The following is a 16,012-nucleotide window of genomic DNA, read 5'->3' as shown; positions in this document are numbered from 1 at the left end:
TTTTAAGTTGAAGGCGGTAATTAATTTACAGCCGTTCTGTCAATCCACTGCTCGATGAATGCCTCTTCCATGCTGTGTCGGTCACGGTTGTTTGAACATACTTCACCACGCCGGTCGGTGCGGTCCTGCGGATGGGAGTGGAGCCAGGACCATTTTGAGATATTGGGCTCTGATCGTCGGGTTCACGATGCAGTGTCTCAAACCACTGCACCACCTGCTCCCGCACACGTGTTGGTAGTACCAAAATTAATCATGAATGCTTCACAGTTGCCGAAGGAAAACCTCCACCACACGTGTGCGCGTGCGTTCGAATTGAAAGTTACAATTTAACACGCACACAATTTGCGCGTATCGCGAGCTCGACAAATCGATGTGAATTGATACACCCCCTAGTTGTCGTCTTCTTCTTCTGCCGCGTAAAAATAGCAAGGGGAGATGTCGCGTGTTTACTTCCAGTCAAGGACATCAGTGGATATACGGAATGAACTTTAGTCGTGCCGCTGAGAACGACTCGTAAGGGGTGACTGTTCACGGCGGCGCGCTCCGTTGGGTGGCATTCGCCCGCGCAGTTGCAGCGCGAGTTGTCCCGTAATCCTCGTCGCCCCACATGCATCGCGTGTAAGCCCCCGTCGCCCCCCGTGGGAAGACCTGGTGCAGGTTACAATTACCCCGAATGTCTTGGGTCCTCACTATCACGCTCGAGTTGATGGTTTTCAACCTGGGCCCGTGGTGGCGAGATGTTAACTACCTCGCTTGGTGTGCAGGAGGTCGTGGGTTCAATCCCGACCCTTGACGCCTGCTGTATATTTGGAGTTTGCATCTCTCTCTCCCCGTTGTCGCGGGGATTTTTCTCCGGGTCCCTCTAGTTTTTCCCTTCGCATTTAGAAACGTGCGCTTGGAGTATTTGGTTGCTATAAATTTCCACGTGATAAGCCGCGTCTCTGAGCTATTATTTGTGGCCAGGTTGCTTCTGCAAAAGAGCTATATAGCTCAGTGGGCCTTACCTGGTAAAATAAAAAATTGTTTAGTTTATAATGTGGTTAAAACCTCGAAGTACACGAGCCCTCTTCTGCGACGGCATCTGGCCATCGCCGCTGGCCGTAGAACGTTGGTGCCACTTTGTGGAGAACGTGCACCGCCCCGGACACTGGCTTGGCGGGGCGGCTGTGTAGACAGAACGTGCCGGGCCGCGTGGAGCCAGTTTCATTTAGCGCCGGACTTTTCGCAGAGCGCACTGCTCCGTGGGTCGCTCCGCTTTTGAGCCTCGACTGGAGCGAGCTGTGGTGAGAAAGAGGGAGTGAGAAAGAAAGTAAAAAAAAACCTAAAAATGTATTTTTCGTTTATCCGCCTTCGGTAGTTGAACGGAGTTTTTTTGTGTTGACATCCAGCGCTTTGTAAACAAATAGAGTGTGCGGCAGTGGGGTTTATCTGGCGCGCGGTTTGTGTGCAAGGCCCTGAGCTCGCGACCTCCGAGCCCTGAGCACTGCGTCATATCTGAGAGAGCACACATTCAACAACGCCAGTGGTGGACAAATAGTTCGTTAATTCTGCGACATTAGCCCCGGCTTGGCAGTTGCGCCGAGAAATGAACGCGCCGTACGGGCGGGCGGGGGGGAGACGGGATACCTGGATCGGCTGCAGGTCACAACGACGCACTCGCTCACCCACTGGTTCCGCTCACTAACTCGCCCACACACTCGCCGCACTGCAGGTCACCTCACTTCTCCATCCGCCTCTTCCTTCGCTCTGCTCCACTTGGGAATTCCCTCCCTCCATCGTCTTTTTCTCCCCCCCCCCCAAGCTCTTTAAAAGTGCAGTTTGTGGCTGGCCGCGTGACGCTTTGGGCCTGATGGGTCTGCGCCCATCTACTATGTAAACAAAAAAAAGCAAGCTTATGTACGCACGCACACACGCATCGGTGCGTGAGTGCGTGCGCAGTGACGTGCGTGAGCCATGCCTAGGCCGCCCGACAATCGCCTTCACGCTAGTTTGCCCGTGGCGATTTACACACACTACGAGTGCGGTACGTCATCGGCACGCATGCACGCTCGCTCGCTCGCATCCGAACACGGGGTGCGCTTGTTAGTGGGCGCAATTAACTCGAGAAGCATCGCGCGCTTGGCAAAATGCGCACTCGCACAACAACACTCCTGTTATAAGTGCTTCGTGAACTAAAATATATATAAAAACAAATGGCCAGAATCAAATGTACTTGAATATAGCACTTGCGTATATTATATATACCGAAAGACAAAGATCCCCCTGTGTAGCGTGCACAGACTATTGGGGTGAGCACAATTGGCGACGGCAGTTTCGGTACTCAAGGGGATGGGTGGACAACAGCACGTCTGGCTGCCTGTGTCTCCCCAGTGCCGATGTTTACACACCGCACCAGGTACTCATTTGAGGTGGAGTCAACCTAGGGGTTGGCCCACGACCGGTTCAGATATTCCCCGCTGTGATTTGCTCGTGAGCGGGTATCGAACTCCGGTCGACGCGTTCACATCGCAGTCCGCTGCTCCACCGTCTGTGTGCGTGCGCGTGCATGCGTGCACCCACGGGCACAGAAGCACAGAGGTGTGGGGAGTAAGCGGGCTTCGGCAGGACACCGCTGCTGTGCCGGGGATGGTGGCAGCCGAGGGACGGAGCGTTCCCAAGCGGCGGTGGGTGTGCACCTGTAGACGCGGAGCGATTTTTCGATCCGCGTCTACAAGTGCAGGACCTAAGGTGGATCGTTGCATTGCAAGGGCCACGGAGAGATGGGCGCGATGGCTTTTGGGGGAGGCCTTAACGCATGACGTTCGCGCGTTGGCGTTGCGCGGTGACTTTTTGGAGCCGCCTCGTTGCTCTTGCCGTGTGCCACGGTTGCCGCCCGTTTGCCACGACGGACGGATGGTGAACGGTGTGCAGTCCCCCGCTCTCTGTCTACGCCTTATCCAAACGCGCACCATTATGCACTCGCTTGTAGTCCCGCGATGTCTGTTGCTCCGCTACTGGCCGGCGGTGGCGGGGGGGGGGGTGATTTGGCCGTGTTCGCCGGACTTTTCGTTCTCTCCGTTAAACACAAACATTTTCACATTTTTGGTCGCATTGCTCAACCCCACGTGACTTTTTGGCTGCCGAGTTCCAAGCGGAATGACGGACAAACAAACAAGCGTGTTTCAGAAAACCATTAGGCGATGGCGTACACATACACAGTTGATTAAAACCTCACAATTAAAGCAATTTGACAGAGACACCGGTACAAAATTGGATTTTCTTACACACACGCACGCACATGGCGTTCGCTGGTAATTGGAGAAAGGAGTAAACATCGCTGGGAGGGAGGGCGGTGGGGGCGGGGTGGTGGAGGAAGGGGGGCGGGGGGGGGTTTTGGGGCATTATGCGGATGGGGGCTTGTGCTGGCACGACACAAGGGCCCTCGCTGTTCTCGCCTCTCAATCACCGGCGAGCGCGCAAGCCGAGCTCCGAATAACAGCGCTCTTGTGTTTTGCTGTTATTACTCCTCTCTCTCTCCCTCTATTATTTGGGCGGCAATTAATGGGGGGGGGGGGGGTACGTTTCTCTCCACGTGTAAGGGATCTGCGCGTAGAGCCGGCGCCGCCCCCGCTTGATGCTGCGCCCTCCCCGCGCCCCCCCCCCAAGACGGGGTCGGGGAAGGACGGCGGGGGCGGGGGGCTCGTTGAGGCTTTGCGCATTAATTATGAATGGGGGCTCGAATGAGACGGCGCCTTTGCACTCCGCGCTTCCTTCCCCGCGACCTGCCGGGTTTAACCCCTTCACCCGTGATGGTGGACTCGGCACGTGCGGCCGGCGCCGGTGTCTGAATCTCCCCTGCCGACGAGCGCGGGTGCCGGGAGTCGGTGAAAATCTGGTGGGCGGCGACGAGAATCTCGGGAGGAGGCTCGCGGGGCCTGAAGGCTGCTTCTCGGGAGGACCCTGCTACATTGGGGAAGTTTGATCCGGTTAGTTTGTTTTTTAATTGGCGAGCGGGGTTTGGGGTTTTTTTGTTTTGCTTGCTGCGTCCTTGCCGTGTGGGAGGAAAGCGGCGTGAGCGAAGAGTGCCCGGATTAATAACCCGGCACGCACGAGAAGCTGCTGGAGATCATGCTCGAAACGCCCGCACAGATTGGTGACGAACCTACTCGCCGCACCGCCACCTCCTGATCACGTCCCCCGGCCTCACGAGGGTTCTGAAAGGTTTGCAAGTCCCCCCCTCCCCCCCGCCGTGATCCGGCGAGCGTGCGGCAGAAGTGTCCAATTGCGGCCCGCGAGAGGTGCTGGGTGCGACGCGAGTGGCTGCGTTCCACGCGTCGTACCAAGACGCGTGTGTCCGGTGTCGGCGGTGAAATGAGTCCCTCCGCTCGGACAATGGTGAGGATTATTTTGGAGTAGAAACATTGGCGCTCGATTTATAGGACGTGGTGCGAAGCCGCGGGGCCGCCGATAAATTTTTGCTAATTCTTGTCGCGGGGGGAAAGCGTTAAGGCTGCACGGACCGCCCGCCCACCACTCCCCACCCCCAGCCCGCTGGCAGTGGCCTTCAGCGAAATGCGGCACTCGGCCATCCCAGGGGATAGAGCACGGGGGCGGTGTGGTGATGGTGATGGCGGGGAAAGCGGGGGCTTCTTCACGGCCGTGGCTGGGATGAGAGCGTGTGTGTGTGTGTGGGGAGCGGTCGTGTCGCGGTTAGCGCACTGCGCTATGAGCCCGGTGACCCGGGTTCGATTCCCGCTCACGGCCAACACCAGTGATGATTATCTCAACCGGTCCTGGGCCTCCCCTAGGTCGACTCAGCCTGAAATGAGCACCTGGTGCGGTGTGTAAACATCGCCACTGGTGAGACAAAGGCGGCCGGGCGTGGTCCTAACCTCACCACCCCCTCGCAGGCCATGACGGCCTTCATTGGCGCTACCCACTGAACAATGCGCACCCTGCCAGTCTGCGGTGACTGAACAGGCGGGCGGGCGGGCCGGCGGATCTGTGTGTTTGTGACTGCGTTGCGTATCCCCCCAGCACCCCCCGCGAGGGGGGAGATCCGCACTTGGCCCCAGGACACGATGGGGATGTGGAGTCGACAGGAGGAGGGGCCGACGTCAAATCCGCTGCCCCCCCCCTCCCCTCCCCTTTGTTCTCGGCGTCGACGTCACCACCTGACCACACCGGCACCGCCGCATTGGGGAGGGCGAAGCGATGACACACGCGCAGTGACCTTATTAACCGGGGCGGAAACGATTGCGCGGGAGGTCCCTCCTCCCCACCTCCACCCACCACCCACCACCCACCGTGCGCGTTCGGACGTCGGGAAATTTGGTGGCGGGCAGCTCTCCCGTCGAGACGCCCGCGTGAGCGAGCGAGCGGCGTAATTCGTCTTGGGATTGACGTTGGGATGGTCGGCGGTGAATTATCTCGTCCGCCGCGGTAAACGTTCCTGTTAATAAGACGTCACCGCGTGGCAGTGTTTTACTGGCAGTGGCATCGTCGTCGACCACCACCCCAGGAGCTTTCCCGGCCACTTGCCCCTCGTGTGTGCGTGTGCGTGTGTGCGTGTGTGTGCGTGTGTGTGTGCGCGTGTGTGTGTGCGTGTGTGTGTGTGTGCGTGTGCGTGTGTGTGCGTGTGTGTGCGTGTGTGCGTGTGTGTGCGTGTGTGTGCGTGTGTGTGTGCGTGTGTGTGTGCGCGCTTAGCGGCGCGTGGCGTCACGTCCAGAATGAGTTGCGAATCCGTTCAGATCGGTTGCAGAGCAGTGGCAACCCCTTCGTGTTTGAGAACGGCCTCGTGGGGGGAAGCGGCTGTCGTAGAGCTACCTCCGAGGTCCCCTCCAGTGGCCTATAATCCACATGGAAGGGACGTGTGCCAGCAACATTTTATGTGCGAGCAATGTTATTCAATTAAACATATACATACGTTATAAAAATTGGGTGTATTCAGTTGGAATGCTTTTTAATTATTTTAGGGTTTGTGAGCTGCTCAATTGTGTGTAACTTCCTATTCTTATATAGCGACTGGCCATCAGAAAAATATTTTCTAAAAATGGGATTCTGTTCCCAACTATTCTTGATCTCTCTGTCTCTCCTTATTGGCTGTGAAGAAAAAAAAGACCATTGCCTAAAACGGCCTCCGTGGCTCGTTTTAACAATTTTTTCCTTCTAAGGCCGCGGTGTTATCGACCAACGTGTTCGGTTTCCTTTGCACAGAGCGGGCCGAGCGGCAGCTGCTTCCCCACCCGCTCTCTGGCGTGGAGAGTTGACGTCCCAGAGTTGACGTGGCAAGTCAAACCGACCGACGCTGGAATTTTACCCAAATTTGAAAGCGCAGAACGAAAATGCAATCTCCACGTTGAGGGTTTGTGGTTGCGGTTGTCATCATCCACCAGGCTGAGACCAGCTGAGCAATCGAGCCCGTGCAATAGCGGGAACACTCAGTTTATGTGCGTACGCTTGTTGAACTTCTTTCCCACTGTTACGTGGACAGCCGTGCTAATCGCAAGTGCGTGCGGGTTTATAAGAAGGCTCATGTCTATGGGTCTCCGTATAAGTCTATGGTTCGTGTAAGTATATCGTGAGTTTATGGGTCTCTACGCAAGTCGATTGTTCTCTATGCAAGTCTATGGTTCATGTAAGTGTATCGTGAGTTCATGGGTCTCGATGTAAGTCTATGGTTCTCTATGCAACACCGACACCGGGGTCAACTACTAAGCGTCGCCCTTTAAATGAATTTCAATCGCGATGCAATTGTGACCATTACTTGAGCTAATGATGCAGCTAACAGCCGTAATCATAATTGACCCCCGTGTTTGATTGCTAACAGACGGCGGCCATTTGTTTAGAAAGTGAACATGCGCCGCGCCCCCGTGCGCCTTGCGGGGAACGGTGGCACAGTGATTAGCACGCTGCGCTTCGAATCCCGGTGATCCAAGACGACCCGGCGGGGGGTGGGGATTCTTTGTCTTCGTGCGGTTTGCTGCGTGCGTGCGTGCGCGCGAGCGCGCGCGCGCGTGGGATGACATTGTGTTGCGCCGGGGGTCCGTGATCAGCAGACCCTGAAAGTACTGGGGTAGCCGCGGCGGGGGTGGTGGCAAGAGGCATGGAGGGAGAGAAAGTGCAGAGAAGGAACGGGGTGAAGAAAACAAAATCCGCCTGTAACGATGACACGGCAGCGCTGATACCAATTATTTACTCGGGAAGAGAGTCATGGAGAGTCTCGAGGCCAGGTTTTTTCTATGGGGGGGGGGGGTTGGTCCCTATTACGTTGAGATATTTGGCCAATTCTTTTAATGATTTTATTTTACCAGGTAAGGCCAATGAGCTTATGTAGATCTTTTTCAGAAGCGACCCAGCTATCAAAAAGATAGCTTAATACATTGGCTTATTATAGCAGACAAATACTCTAAATGCATGTTTTCTAAATGCGGAGGGAAAAACCGGAGGACCTGGAGAAATAGCCACGCAACTACGGGGAGAGAGACACGCAAACTCCAAATATACCGGCATCAGGGTTGAGCTCGAACCCACGAACTTCTTGCTGTGTACCAGGCGCGGTAGTTAACGTCTCGCCACCGTGGCTTTCTGCGGGAGGAACCCGGAGAGAGATCCCAGAACCGCACCGCGTGCGAGGGGGCAGCACTCGGCACGCCGCAGCCCCACGCCCACCCCACCTGTTGGTTGCCCATCCCGGGAGTCCTAACCAGGCTCTTGCCCCCCGCCCCCCCCCGCTTTGCTTGCGAGGTCTGACGAGGCCTGGCACTTTGAGAGTGATCCGGCGGTTGCCATCGTGGCATTGCGCCGCATGCGGCCTGCGATGGTAAAGAGAATCGCCCGCTGGCGGGTTCTGTGCGTCGACCCACGCGCGCGTGGAGCGGCAGTTAGCCCGTCGCACTGCAAACCCAACGACCTGACCTCCAGCCTTAGGGGAAGAGTCCCCTGGTCTGTGTACAGAGTCTCCGCTGTCGAGCAGCGGCAGGATCGAGTGGGTGGGGGGAGAGCGCGAGAGAGCGCCGCTGTAATTGGATGTCGGTGGCCCGGAGTAAATTGGTCTCGGAGAGCGCTTGGCTCGTTAGCGTTGCCCCTCCCGTTTGTAGCCAGGTGTGTGTACGTACACACACGTACACGTGTGTGTGTGTTGAACTTCTTTCGCGCCGTACGTAGCCAACCTCGCTAATCGGCGTTTGAATTTCGAAAGGCAGCGCTTGGGCAAGCCGAGCCGGTTTGCACAGACGTGTGACGGGGGTTTGGATTTCCGGTAAAGTTGCGCGTGGGGCAACGTTACAGCCCGTTGGTCAATTAACAGGGGGGCCTAGCCCCGCGGTGCAGGGTTGTTGATGCCAGCGGCACGTGCGAAGAAACCCAGGGCCACCCCGGAGGAAAAACCCACGCTTGGCGTACAGTGGTTACGCTCCAATCTGTGCGCAGACGGATTCAAGAATCTGCTGCGAGAAAGACGCTGGCTGACCCTGCGCCGTTATCGCCGCACAAATGCCCCATTTTTTATGAGGAAATGCACCCGTAAATTAAATCGCAAGTAAATGAGCGTCTCCCGTGCTTTTAGTTTAGCTCGGCGGAGCCTCAGGCGATCGAGGTGCCGTCTCGTGAGGCTGTGGCGCGATTTTAAACGGCGCTTCTCGGCTAAAGGTCACGCCGAAATGAGGCATTGCTCGTATGGTGGGCACCGGCGTGCTCTCCGCATCACCACCTTACTCGACGGCAGGGGGTGGGGGTGTTGCGCTAATTGAGGCGGGCGGAATTGTCCGTTCATTCGATGGAATCGCCTCCCTCCCTCCGCTGAACCCGCGTGCGTTTCTCGGTGTACCGCGAGGGGCGTCTTCCGTGAGTCCGGTGGTGGGAGGGGGGGGGGTGTTGCAATAAAAACACCGTAAAGAGCGGGGTTCAAAGAGGAGCGATGGCTGGGCGACCTTGGCGCTCGACTGCTCGTTGCGAAACCAAACAATGGGAGGCGTTGTTCTCCGAAGACAGCGACGGAGTTTGCGGTGGCGGCGGAGATGAGGGGCGAGGTGCACCGTGGTGGGCACGACACAGCCGGGGACGCGGTGCCGGTTACTGACCTCGTCGGGGGGGGGGGCTGGGGGGGGGGGGGGCTTCGCTGTCGTCGCTCGGGGGCTGCAAAAATGTCCTGCCCTGGGATCAATATCGAGCCGGAAGGCAGCGCACAATTAAGTCAAGGTCTCGAAAGCCCAGCGGGGTTAAGGCTTAGACGGTGCTCGGTGGGCACGGCGGGGGTCGGTGGGCACGGCGGGTGTCGGTAGGCACGGCGGGGGTCGGTGGGCACGGCGGGGGTCGGTGGGCACGGCGGGGGTCGGTGGGCACGGCGGGGGTCGGTGGGCACGGCGGGGGTCGGTGGGCACGGCGGGGGTCGGTGGGCACGGCGGGGGTCGGTGGGCACCACTGCTGGTTGGCAGTGTCCCCGCACTGTTGCAGGTTGCGTCCCCGCACTGTTGCAGGTTGCGTCAGATTTATTTATTTTATACTTCCCCACGTCGGTCTGTGGTTGGGAGGTGGAGGCAGGGAGGGTATGGATGACGATGGGAGCATGTGGATTTGTAAGTGATATTAATGAATTATCGCACCGCCGGAGGAGAGTCGTGCACATGTCGGTTAATTTGTGTAACCGTCTTTAAATAATATTGGCCCTCTCACATTTGCACAGTGTTGTGTGCCGAGGATTAACCGCACAGTGTCCACACAGATCTGTAGGTTTGCCGCCGACAGCGTGGGACAGAGTTTGAAGAGCACGAGGCGACGCTTTTCAAAGCGCATCCAAGTCATGAGGAGACCGATTGGAATTTGTTCTCCTCAAGGATCCCCTCCCCCCACCCCATTCCCCCACTCCCTCCTCCTAGGCAATAGACGGCTAATTGATTTAAAGTCGATTCCTACCATCACATTGTTAAAGTGCCATTTATTTGGAATGCATTTTTAGGAAAACGAATGCAAATGTAACGTGAATGCCACCGCGAGTCTAATGGGACCAATCGGACAGCAACGAGCAAAACAATTCATTCGAATGAGATGGCAAAATATGCGATTTTTCTTGAAACGGACCGTGACTCTACCCCCCCCCCCCCCCCCCCCCCCCCCATTGGGCGTGCTCGGCGCCTCGGAGCGGCCGTGCCGGGTAATTGCCGAGTGCCGGCTCTCCCGCAAGCTCGGGCACAGTCGCCCTGACTCTCTGTGGACGTTGGTGCGACACGGAGCAGCGCGGACGCGATGGTGGTGTTGGTGGTGGGAGCGGCATTATCTTTTAATCGGTTGCGTAACGCTGTGTCGAAGCTACCTGGTCTGTCGCTCCGCACGAAGCTTCAGGTCTTCTCGACCAGTCATTCCCTACCTTCTCTACGCTTGCGAAACGTGGACCCCCCCTAATGGAACGTCTTCGGCGGTTAGAAACATTTAGGCTGGCCTGCCTACGATCCATTTGGTTTTAACCAGGCTGGATTGTGTGAGGAGCTCACAGATCATATCGGTGAGCTCCTCCGGCAGGCAGGGCTGCGTTGGCTGGGTCATGTAGCCCGCATGCCCAGCCACCGCGTGCCTAAACAGCTTTTGTTCAGCCGGATCGAGGGGGCTAAATGGGCGCGGCACGGGCTAGAGAAGAGATGGAGTGACGTGGCACAGGAGGATGTGGAGCTCAGTTGACTTGCCAATGACTGGTACCAGTGGTGTCAAGATCGGCCTCTTTGGAGGAGGCTACTGGGCAGTTGGAGGCAGTCGCCCTCCAACAACAACGGAGGGGGGAGGAGCGACGCTCACAACAACGAGCGGAGCGCCGGGTGGCTAAAACACAGCAGGTTGGCACAGTAGGGGGCACAGGTGGTGCATCTGCCAGTCATCTCAGTCGACCCGTGGCACCTGGGTCTGCCCCGTGACCTCCTGCCAGCGGGCATTCGACACTTCACGTGGCCTCAAGGTGCACATAGCCTGGCACAAGCGTCGTGGTAATGTCACCGCCACTTAGTGGCGAATGGCGGTTGTTGTTGTTGGTGGTGGGGAGAGCCATTTCCACGGAGCGGTCCGCTATTTGCAACGAGGGGAGCAAATTTACAAACAACAATATTAATTTTTGGCATGTTCTGTTGACCCGTTGGCTGTGTTGGGTGGTGGCAGGTTTTCACGACACATTTATATATTTACGCGATCTAACCCCAAAAAACCTCTTATGAATAATAATAATTATTATCTGATGCCCTTGATTTGCCCAGGGAAGCCTCGCTGATTCGTTATTTTTTTTCAGAAGGGTGTTGCTACATCGGGATGGTTCATATAAGGACTCATTAATTCACTGAAAACGTTTAGAGGACTGCAGAGCCCTGGGCAATTGTCGGTTGGACTGGCTCATCGCCTGGCTGCTGCCTGCCAGCGTGTGCGCTGTTCCTCTTGGCCTCCGAGCCGTCCCCTCTCTCTCTCTCTCAGCCAGAGCTCTCTGAAAGCGAGAGCGAGAGAGAAGAGAATGAATGCCATGCAGAGCTTTACACGTTTGAAATAATTTTGTTGACTTCCATTTACAAACGTGTGTGGCATCGCGTTGGATGAAACCCACCGTGCACACGAGGGGATTGTACAAGTGTCCGTTGCTAAACTGCCTTCTGCCGGGCACCTCACAGCCCTAGCCTGTAACACCCGATCTATTCCCAGGCAGTTTGACATCCCCAAGTACCAGACAGACCCCAACCTGCTTAGCTTCCGCGGTCCAATGAGATCCGGCACGTTCGGGAGTTTGCCGCCGTCTTCATGGGCAAAACGATGACGGTAAAACACTTATCAATGTCAATATCAGTGGGTGGGAAAACATATTTTGAAAACCCAAACTGGATGATTTGTTTTAAAGTAATGAATAAAAGAATACAAATTGACTTCATCGCTCCAGTTACCCCCTCACCTACGGCCAGTCGCCTTCTCGTCATTCTTCCATCGCTACGACCATGGTTACGTTTCCCGTGAGCTTTTCCCATTGATTCCTTCATACATGTTGCAATCTCAGCGTACCACACTGACCACCACTACACTGCAGGTCGCAACAACACACTCACCCACTCGCTCACCCATTTACTCGCCCATTCAACTATTCACTCATGCGCTCACCCATTCAACCACTCGCTACACTGCAGCGCACAACAACACACCAATTCACTCACTCACTCACTAATCCACTCGTCCATTCAAACACTCGCACACCCACCCACTGCACTGCAGGTCAGAGCAACACACTCACACATTCACTCACTCACACACTCATTCGCTCACCCATTCAACCATTCACTCATCCACTCACCCATTTAACCACTCGCCACACTGCAGGTCACAGCACTTATCTCTGTGCTTATTCCATTTCGTCGTCTCTTTCCCTCCTACAATAATAATCTTGCTCAACTCAAGAAACGTATTTGCCGGTATCCATTACAACGTTGGCAGTGCTCTTTTTTTGTCGGCCGCTCGACGGTTTTGGGCCTTTGGGGGTCTGTGCTCGGCAAACTTAAAATGAAGACTAAAATCTGATGTCGTTAGGAGGTGCATTCCAAAGGGCTCTGCGTGGATTTTGAGGAGGCCCCCTTGAACCAGAGGTTCCGTCTGCAGGGAGGAAGCGGCCACAGCGACCTAGGCAGTTGATGGCTGCGTTTCTTGACGCAAGCGTCGCCCCCCCCCCTCCCCACGCAGCAGGGTCGCATCATAAATCGCAGTAGGCGCCCGCGAGATTGGAACAAGGTCACCGCAATTTGGCGGGGCCCCCGATTTGCCACTAATCGGCAACCCAGGGCGGGGGGGAGGGGCAGAGGAGAAAATGTAAGATAAATCGCCGAGCGTCAGGACGTTTCTATGTGGGCGCTTATCGCGAGAAGAGTGATCGCGGAGCGCGCGATGATTCCACGGCCACGATCGCAGAATGACAACCCGCGAGGTTCGCGCCCACCTGATGCCGCCGGATCTCAGACGCTAAACTGGGTTAGGCCTGGCGAGCACTTGGATGGGTGACCTACAACCAGGGCTGCGAGGTGGCCTGCGGATGGCAGCGTTGATTTGTTATCTCCCCCGTGGTGTGCGTGATGGGTTTCTCCAGTTTCTTCCCACATGCCAAATAAATATTCATGTAATTGGCCAAATATCCAAAATGCAGGACCCTCCTAAAAGAGTTTTGAGACTCGGTGAGGCTTTCCTGGGTCACTAATCGGCACTGTTACTACTACTTGGCATGGCCATGGCAGTTTTTATTAAATGTCTGAGTGTAATAACCGTGTAGCTGTTGCATTGCCATTTTTAATGGTTGGATTTGCTGTCAAACACACGCACACCTACACATACACACATACTCCACACACACAACAATCCCCCATATAGCCTTACACAAACTGTTGGGGCAAGTGCTGTTAGCGAGCACCTAATGAAGGCTGGCACAGCACACGAGGGGATGGGTGACCAACATCACGCCCGGCTGCCTTTGTCTCCCTAGTGGTGATTGGTTACACACCACACCAAGTGCTCACTTGAGGTTGAGTCGACTTAGGGTAGGCCCAGGGCCGGTTCAGATAATTGTTACTCGTGTTGACCGTGAACAGGAATCGAACTCGGGTGGCCGGGTTCGTAGCTCGGTGCGCGAACCGCTAGACTATCCTTCCCGCACGCACCACACACGCGCACGTAAAATACACACATCCATCCATGCACACCGCAGAGGCTTAAGTGCACAATACAGTAGGCGTACGATAGCACTTTCACCGACTTAAGGCAATAAACAGATGTGTTTGGGCAACGGCCAGTTTTAATTGGTAATGCGATTAATTAGGGAAAGGTTTCAGAGGTCTTGGTGAATGCCAATTTAGGGCGCATGTCGGTGCCGGGCAGGGTTTGCGACGTTTTTCTCGGATTCCCGTCGCTCCTTGGATTCGCAGCACCGGGCGTCGGGAGTGGGGGGATGCCGGCGGTTGGCGCCGGCGGCGCCGGCGGCGGCGGAGGATCACCGGAGGCAGCCGGTGGAGAGTGCCGCCGAGTGACTCCAATCGTGGCATTTATCCGAGATGCGTCGTTGCTATGGTGGCGCGGGCACTCGCGTGGAGGTGGCGCGCGAGGCGTTTAACGGGAAGCGGTGGAGTTGTCGCTGAGGCCTTGCGCGGCCCCTCGCGTACTTCTGAGACGGCCGTGACTATTTTGTATGCGAATTATCGTTTTTTTTTTTTAAATCTGCGGGTTTTTTTCTGACCTTCCTTTAAACGAGAGGCGATTTTACGCCGACGGGGGGACCTTGCAGTAGGCAGCAGCGCACGAGCGGCGTCTCTCTTCAGGGTTGTTGACCAGGAGATGCGTAGTTGTAATTAATATAATTACGGTGCGGTAAGGGCACTCCCTGAGAAAGTGGGGTGTGAATCTCACGGATCCCGTTTGTAATGTAAGCGAGGAACCGCTCGCGAGTCGGACTCCCCCAGCTTGCATGGCGTGGCTGTGTCCGCCTTCACGTGCGGCACGAACCAGCCTCCCCTCCCGTGCCGCCCTCTAGCACCCTCTCGATAACGGAGCCATCTGGAGCCGCGGTGAGAATCTAACAGATTATGACGGCGCCCAGCGTGTTATGGTGTTTTGTGAGCCTTCAATGCCGGATTTGACAATTAAACCACGATTTAAATTCGAGATGGAGCGGCTAGAACAGCTCCGTCGGCGCATCGCGAGACGGCTTCGCGGGGGGAATCCGTCATCCTGCGGCAGATAGTTCACGGGCAACGACAATGACGGCGGGGTTTGAAATAGAGAGCGAACGTCGTGTGCCTGTCATCGTCGCGTGTGTCATCGATGGCGAGCACTCAATCATTAATGACTATGGGATTGGCATACGTACAGTGGCCGATGGCGGGGCGGCAGCATCTCGTCGGGAGCGGAGCTTGCGGTTGCTAGGAGACCGCTCGGCTCAATATGCACGCGATGTGCACGGCACGATCGTGCGAGGGGCTGTTTTGCCGCTAAGGTATCGGGTTGCGTGCAAGTTTTTTTGTGCCGGCGGTGAAACTGTAGCCCCCCCCCCCCAATTCTCTTGGCCTCAGGACCCGCGCGCTGCGCAAACGCAGAGATATCATTTTCATCCCCCCACCCCCCTGCCTGCTAAACCAGCGAGCGATATCTGTCGGCCGTGCACCTGAAGGTTTCAGCCCCCGTGGTTAGCTATTATTAGCGAGCCCCCTTTTCCTGTCCATCCGTTTCCAGCGCCCGCTGTGGCCGGAAGTCGTTGCGTTTTTTTTGTCCCGAAAAATGTCAAGGTCGGAGCCGGGATAGAGCCGAACGGAGCAAGGGACTCCATCGTGCTGTCCTTTTTCACGTTTTATCTTGCGCGATATTTTTAGGGGTGCCACGACGCCATCGGCTCGCGGATTTGACGTCAATCGATTACGGCTCGCAATGCACGCGTTGACTCGCTCGTCTGAAGGATGTGCGATTTGTGGATGTCGCGCGCAAATGATACGGCGGTGTTGCGTTGGTGCTCGCGTGAAGTCGGACAAATTTACTCAGAAAATGATAAACAATGCCAACAAGGCTGTGAACATTAAACAAAGAGCAACATGCTGATGACATGATTGGCAGGCCTGAATCGCAACGAGAGCCTGTTTTTGCCGGCGGTTCGCAGACGTCCAATTGTTTTTAACGAGCAGATGCACTCGTGTGATGATGATTCTGCCCGCCCCACCGCCGGCTGGTGGCCACTCCCGGTCCGCCTGCCGTCCCTCACAAAAAAAAAACACGACGCTAAAACTATTCCCCGAACGGGCGAGAAATTTGGCGCCGGCGCAGCGACCACTCGGCAAAATAATTAAGAGCTGGAGCCACAACACGGCCGCACTTGGCACGCACGGATTGCAGAGCTCTTCGAGAGTGTTGGCTCCCGCTCGTAACAAACACCGCGATCGTCATTCGCGGGGCACCGCCAGCGATCGTCGCCGTGTGCTCCCGTTAATCGGGACCCACGAACTGCTTCTGCCTGCATTTTTGCTGCCTCCAAAATTGGGTTGCGTTTTTTTTGTTGTTG

General features: G+C 56.1%; 1 protein-coding gene across 6 annotated transcripts in view; it reads left to right on the top strand.

The window, feature by feature from the left end:
* Nucleotides 1-16,012, top strand: part of LOC116950729 (solute carrier family 12 member 1) — a 135,807-nt gene that overhangs the window by 56,064 nt on the left and 63,731 nt on the right. The window lies entirely within an intron of this gene.

This window comes from Petromyzon marinus, chromosome 40 (genome assembly GCF_048934315.1).
Source record: "Petromyzon marinus isolate PM22_M1 ecotype Great Lakes invasive population chromosome 40, UKy_Petmar_22M1.pri1.0, whole genome shotgun sequence".
Taxonomy (NCBI): domain Eukaryota; kingdom Metazoa; phylum Chordata; class Hyperoartia; order Petromyzontiformes; family Petromyzontidae; genus Petromyzon; species Petromyzon marinus.
This window is presented reverse-complemented; position numbering and strand designations above follow the sequence as displayed.